Below are 7,940 nucleotides of genomic sequence, written 5' to 3'. Positions count from 1 at the left end.
CTCTGTAGTTATGTGATCTGATGATAATGAAGTTTCCTACATCAAGAGATCATTAGATGGGTATCAGGCATTGGGTGGGTATCAGACAACCTGTGGGAGATTTGAAAATGCTGATATTGGAAATGGATGAAAGTTTTAGTAAACTTATGAAGCATCAACCCAGTCGAAGATCAAGAGGTACTTAAATGCAGAATGTATTTCAATCTGATGGCCAAATTCCATTTTGGAAAACATAATAAATTAGAAGAGCCATGATGGGTTAGACCAAAGATCTAGTCCAGCATTCTGTTCACACAGTGGCCAACCAGCTGTCCATGGGAACACCACAAGTAGGACGTGAGTACAACACCACCCTACTGTCCAAGTTCCCCAGCAACTGATGTACATGGGCATACTACTTCTGCTACTGGAGGTAGCATATAGAGCCATCAGGACTAGTAGCCATTGATAGCCTTCTCCTCCATGAATTTGTTTTTTAAAAAACCCTTTTAAAAATTAGGTTTTATTCTGAAATTTTGAGAAAACAAAAGAAAAAAGAGGGGGGAAATATAGCTGAATAAATGTGAGTATATCAATTTCAAGGCATGCATATGAAGTATGTGTATATCTATATCCATGAAAATATGGCTTTCTAAGAATTATACATAAACTTCAACAACAGCAGACCAAATATCCATATAAGTATCCATTCGCAAGTGGTATCTATTTACCACCAATTCAAATCCCTTTTAAAGCCATTCAAATTGGTGCTCATCACTACATCTTAGCATAGTGAAATCCATAGTTTAATTATGTGCACTATGAAGAAATACTTCTTTTTATCTGTCCTGAATGCCCCAGCGATCAGCTTCATGGGATGAACCCAGGTTGTAGTATTATGAGAGAGGAAGAAAAATGCCCCCCATCCACTTTCTCCACACCATGCATAATAATTTTGTACACCTCTATCATGTCTCCCCTCACTTGTCTTTTCTGTAATCTACCCCTGTCTTTAGGGCGGCGCTTTGGCACTGCAAGGCGCCTTGCACCTGTACTTGCGTTGCCTCCTGGCATCTGCATGGGAAGGAAGGCAAATGCGAATTTTCCAGCCCTGTGCCTCTGGAAAAGGTAAAAATATAAAAATGTGGAGGGAGGAGAGGAACGGGGCCATTCCTCCCCCTTTTGTTTTTTTATTATATGATCTATAGGGGGGAAGGAACAAGAGGGACTGGACGAACAACCTCTCCTCCCTCTGGCTGCCCGTTCCGCCCCTCCATTTTTTTTATTTTCCGTATTTGTGTCTGCGGAGCTTGCCAGATATAGACTATATAACAAAAAAAGGGGGGGGAGGAACGCCCCCATTCCTCCCTTCCCTTTTTTTTTTACTTCTCCAGAGGCGTAGGGCTGCCCATGGTGACCAATCAGATGGCGCCATGGGCTCTGCTGCCAAAAAAGTCAGGGTAAGTGCCCGACTTTTTTGGAGCAGTTTCCAGGGTTTGTTTTCCAATGGCGGCTGCGTCATGTAGATGACATGCCACTACTGCGAAGCCACCCTGGGGCAAACCCTTTGTGTAGATGTGCCCCTAAACAGTTTCAGATGTTGTAACCTTTCCTCATAAGCCCCATAAACCCAAGCATTGTGAATCTGCTCTTCAATGCATCAGTGCCTGTTCCAGAAGAGCATGCATTGCATACACTCACACTATCATTATTATTTTATTTTATTTTATTTTATCTAAAAGTTTATTAGCAAATACAGAAGTACTAGAAATCCTTTTGAAATTACCCATGCTGTTTCTCTCATATTGCATAAGTACAATACAACTCATAGCATTAACCCAAAAAATTAACTCCCACTCCTTGCCCCAATCAATTCATTCTCCCAAGGTGGAAGTCACAAGATCACAAGATTTCTTACAGTGTAATTCTATGCATACTAACACTGAAATAAGTCCCCCGGTATTTACCTACAGGTAAGCGTAGTTTGGATTGTAACCTTAGCATTGCTGCACCAGAGAAATCAGGTGCGGGAAATATAAAGCAACTCTATGCATGTTTATTTAGAAATTATATCTCACTGAATTCAATAGCTCTTGCTCAATATTAAAGGTGCTTAGGAATGCTGCCTTAAGTGGCCAACTTTGCAAAAAGATACAAATACCTGGTAGCGTTTCAGCAGTGGGAAAGAGGAAGTTCCAGAAGCAGTAAAATAAAGACCCAGCCTAATCCAATGTACAAGACTACATAATCCAGGTAGAAAGATTTTGCTTGGTCTTCCTTTCTGCAAAATGAAGCATTAGCCCCTTTAGATGCCACGATGGCATTTTGTAGCAGATTTGAAAGCGAGATTTTGGTGCTTAGGGGCAAAGTTTCCAACAACGAATCCAGTGCCAGAATATTATACCTGGATTATCAGATTGGAAACTGGTTAGACAGTGGTCCTGGGTATTATCTAAAAGTCCTCAGTTCTACAATGTCAAGCATACAGAAGATTTAGCAAGGAGGTTATTGAAAGCCGCTTTATTTTAAATCTCTTTCTCCATCTCCTCCTTACTAGGGATGAAAATCACCCCAGCCTATTAATGAGCTAAAGATAAATTACTGTTTGTGGGCCACTGATTTTGTAATAGTTATAGTATCGCATTATAAAACGCACACGTATACACAACTATACATGCATCACTGACAGCTACCACCGCTTCCAACCAAAAATTCCTTTAATTAGAAGAAGGCTTTTATCTGTTGATACTTAATAGCTATTGTTTTAGAACTAGTGAAATGTCTACTGTAACACAGGCAAGTAAGTGTTATAACTGCAGAACTCTGAAGTTGCAATCCTATTCACACTTTTTTAAAGTAAGCCCTATTGAACGCAATGAGGCTTAATTTCAAATAAATATGCATAGAGCTGCACTAAGTTAGATTGGATGTCAGGAGAGGCAAAAGAGTGACCATGTTCAGAATTTCAGGGAACATTTAAATGTTTCTTAAACATTCCTTAAAACAAAACTGAAAATCAATACAGTTAAACAGAATCTTTGAAAGAGAGGATAATCAGAATAACAGAAATATATATACAAAACAGTTTGCCACCAACTAGTCCCAGTTATATATGATTTTTGCCTGTTTCAGTGGAAACTGATCATACTGTTATTTTCTCAACCACATTAACAATTAAGGATGCTGCCAGGTTCATCCCAGCAGACTTCTTGCAAAAGATTTTTCAAAAATTTCCAGACATCCATTAGTTGCTGTTCAATAATGTCGCTGTTCTGCAGATGTAATATTGAGACCATCAGCTCCTTCTATATAACTTGCTTTCTGCAACTCACCTGCTTCACTTCTCCTCTGAGGAGAATTTACACTGGAGAGGCTTTCATTTGTGCTGTGCCAATTTCCCCCCCAAATGCATTTGCTGCTTTGTGGACACACATTAAGGAATACAGCACAGTACCCGCTGTGTTTATAATGCAGCTAAGGACAACACACTTTTGCATAGTGTCATAATTGTGATTGACATTGGGGGGGTTTGAACAGTTACGTGTGTTTTATCATTTCTGTTCATCATGTGAGCGTATGCCACAAGCCACAATATAGTGCTGCAATTACAGACAATGTGGAAGGTCATCCTATTTTAGGTTGTATGTGCACCTTTGTAGCACTGCAGGAATGCTATTTTAAAAATAAATTGTGTGGTTGCTTACAACTGTGCAGCTCCCTAGAAGCACAATAAAAAAAATAGTGACACACACAAAATTAATGGATGATCTGCCCACAAATCCCATTAAAATCCATGCAAGGAAAGAGAGAGATTTGGGGGTGCGGGAGAGAACGTGGGGAGTTCATGTGGCCATTTCAAGTTGCTTTCCCCCTCCCTCCTAAGTCCAATAACTTCATGGACACCTTTACAGTTCTGCAGGAATGCAGGCTTCATTCACAGTACTTGCGCGCCTGTACTTATTCACAGCTGCGCAGCTATGTAGCCATGTAGTGAAAAAAAAAAACCTTTAAAAATCCCGGATTTCCTGCCCACAAATCTAATCAAAATCCATGAAAGGAAAGAGCAGCTAAGGGGAGGAGGAGAAAGATATTGGGGGAAAGGAAGTGGGGAAATGTTTCAAAACATTTTAAAATAGTTTTAAATAGCTTACTATTTAGCTAAGCATGCAGATTACATGCCTCTTGTCAACGTCCTTGTCAATATCTTCCTCTCTACCAGTGCTTCCTTTGCTAGCTAACATGTGTTTGTTTTTTTAAAGGCTGCTTCACCTCCCCTGCCCCTTCCTGCTTGTCGCTTGCCTCCACTGGTCTCCATTGTTATCTGTCAGATGTACAGGTGGGTTATAGATCAGGGAGGTGAATCTGTAAACATATGCAAATTTCAAGGCAGAGCAGTGACATGGATCAGTAAAGCTATGCAAATTATAAGGTAAACATACACAAATTTCAAGACAGAGCAGTGAAGGGGATCAGTACAGCCGAGTAGTAAAACTGAGGGGGGAATTATGCAAATTTCATGGCAGAGCATTGAGGCAGATCGCTAAAACTATGCAAATTTCATGGCAGAGAACTAAAGATGAGGGGAAATTTATGCAAATTTCATAGCGACAAGTGTCATAGGACTCTCTCAAGGACTTTCTCAAGGACTTTCTTCTTGATTTTTAGGAGCACAGGGCAGAGGGCACTGATAACGGATGAGGGAGGATGGTGGTGGCACTAACAAGAGTGTGACAAGTAGTGGGGGTTTCACCACACTTGGTGGCTGTCAACCCAAGATGAAGTCGCCCTGCCAGGATCAGAACAAGCCACCCTGAGCACCCCAACAATAATCCATGAGTTCTTAGGGTGGCTTGTTCATGAAAAATATGCAACCCAGCAGAAACTGTGCCAGGTTCAGACATCACAGCAACCCACCAATGGGTGGTTATCATGGGTGATTCCTCATAATGAGTTGCGTCATGTGAACCAGGTCAGTATGTCAAGTAAGTGAAAGATGATGGTGAACTAACTTGTTTTGGCAGGTCCATTGAATATTTTAACAAAATTGTAGTTTACTATTAGAAATGCCTTTTGTATGTTATAAAATGGAAAAATGTGTTGAAAGTATATTATAATATATATATATATATATATATATATATATATATATATATATATACGCAAGCAACCCAAACATCTTCCAGGCAATGTATGTGAGGATCTTGGGAGGAGGAGAGCAATGCATCACCATGCACTTTGCACCTGTAGACAGGGTCCCTACTGAGGCCATCTAGTGTCACAGGTGGTGCGAGAGCTTGGTCCTACTGCAATGGTGTCTCCAATTGCAGTGCTTTTATTTTCCTCATACAAGTTAATGACAGCCATCCATTTTTATTAGAGAAAATAAAGGAGTGAGTTCAGGGAGAACACTGGGGTGGGAACTAAATCTGCCTCCTGCTTCTGCTTGGAATAGGGAGAAAGCAGTTAAAAGAAAAAAATCATTCCATGGAACTCAATGGGAGCTATTGAGAATGGAGTCAGCTCTACTTACATAGCCCCACCATAGGTTACATTTCTTGGTCATGTCTAGGAGCTAGACTGTGACAGTGTGACAGAGACTGAGAACTCAAGGTATATGTGTTATCATATGCATATATGAGAGATCTGCATTTACACACATTCACGTTTATTTTGGAGGCAGGCAAAGCCAATAAGAGCATTTTGAATAATCTGCAGTCTCCTTGATATAGTTATTGGTTTGCCTGCACAGTAGTGGATTTGCACACGCAGAACTGTTCCGTATGTGCAAAACTGCACTGGATGCTGTTAGCTTTGGGCAAAAAACGAAAAAGAAGCCAATCCAGAGATCTTTCTTCTGGATGGGCATATTGAGTGCACATGTAAGCTGATATGGCTGCAGCTCAGCACAGACAGGATGTCCACATGCTGCATCTAATATGGTCTCCATTATCTGTCAAAGGTGCGCATTCCCATGCATCTCTTGATCTGGCTGGTAATGCATAGTCTGATATACCATCTGTCCTAATATGCATCACTTTTCTCTACCAATGCACTTTCAATAAGGATCAACATTTTCAATAAACAAAGAGCCTTAAGTAACATGTTTCAGTTCTAATCTTTATGACTGTTTAAGGCAGTGAATCATTCTGGAGAAAGAAGCTAGGGAAATATAATTTACTCTGCTGTGGAATTAGGTGAAGAAGAATAAATAACAAGTAGTTTAATATTGATTACTAAAGAGGATAGTAAATCTGAATACAAATTAAACCCATCAATGCATATTTTAATCAGTTTTTCAGTGGCTGAAATAGTATTTGCTATTTGAATCTAGTTGAGAGTGTTTTGGTGTTTAGGCCCAATAACATAAAGGTATCACATTTCCATGGAAGGAAGGCATCACTACCCATGCTAATGAAGTACTGAGCCCACTTGATGGGGGCAACTCCTAATTCATTCCAACCATGGAATGCCCAAAGGAAGGAAGCCATTTGACACATTCCTAAGCAGCCCCAGTCTGAAGATTTCATTCAATTCCAAATTTTAGGGCTTGTTAACAGCATTTAGTATGATCTATAATTCAACCACAATAAGTCTTAACCATAACGCAATCAACTTTGTTCAGTATCTCCTACCAATTTTTCAAAAAATGAGAGCCACAGCAACCTAGTGAGTGGGGTTGCGTTCATGAATGTTCCATTAGGCCTCCATTTCATTAAATGCATTCTTGTTGTTTAGGTATTAATTCAGAACATAAGGCTTACCCTGGAGGATGCATTACACAACACCTTCACATCTCTCTTCCTTTTGAAACCAAGCATAATCCTTTTGAAACCATGTAATCCTTCATCCTACTGATTCAGCAGTGGGAACTACCTTGGGCATTTGCTAGATTCCTGAGGTCAGCAGTGCACAGGTACCTTCTTAGCTAGGATATATTGATGCCAAAATATTTTTATACATGAGGTCAGTTCCAAACAGATTATCTCAACAGGATGCAACTGCAGTTTTTCCTAATACTATAATAGCACCATTTAATTGTAAGGAAGGGATTAAGCGTACTCAATTCATGTTTGTTCATTGTGTTATAGAATTGCAGAAGTACCGCTTATCTCTCCACCTGGCCGTAGGCGGGAAGCCATCTCCTGGCTCCGTTGAGGCGAGAGAAGTGACCTTGGGGGCAATTTGCAACTGTGAAAGAGAAACTGGCCCTTCCGGAGGGAGGGGGAGGAGTAGAATAACGAGGAGCCTTAAAAAGTCTACCAAATCTGAGGCCAGTGGCTGAGCTGATGGACACCTGGCTGCGGGGAAGTATATTCTGTAACAAATGTTTTAGTTTGCTGGTGTGGGGTTCGGGGTTTATGTATCCATTTTAGTAGCTAATCTGATGTAAATGCTTGCCTCTTACCCTTCCTATTTCAATAAAGGATTGGTCTTAACCCTTTCAAATTGAGAGCTGTGTGCTTTATTCCAGGATCTGTGCAAAATCCAGTGGGCAGCCGGTTTGGCTGAGTGTGGTTTCCTTTACATTAATAAAATACTGTACATGAAGAATCTCACAGAAAACTCTTCACAGGGTTTATCTCTGCACTTTTTAAAGAAATGAAAACGCTGTAATCCTGGTGCCAGTTTGGACTACAACTCCAAAGATTCCTTACCATTGGCTAAGGCTGATGGGAAAATTCCAAAATATCTGGAGGGTCCCAGATTGCAGGAGCCTGGTTCAGATCAATAGAACGTTGTTAACACGTCACTAATATTCAGCACATATGTTATTTTCCCTCTTAGTGCTTCTGTGACTTACATTTTACGTTTTCTCTGTTCTCATAGTGTTACTATGCATTTACTTAGAAAAAGCAGCTACAACTGCTAAAGACACTGCAGAGGAGTCTTTTACTTTAGGATGAACAATGCATCTCGAAATAAGGAAAACTGGCATCCTTTTTACTTCTGTTCAAGTTGCA

This window comes from Elgaria multicarinata, chromosome 8 (genome assembly GCF_023053635.1).
Source record: "Elgaria multicarinata webbii isolate HBS135686 ecotype San Diego chromosome 8, rElgMul1.1.pri, whole genome shotgun sequence".
NCBI lineage: Eukaryota > Metazoa > Chordata > Lepidosauria > Squamata > Anguidae > Elgaria > Elgaria multicarinata.
This window is presented reverse-complemented; position numbering follows the sequence as displayed.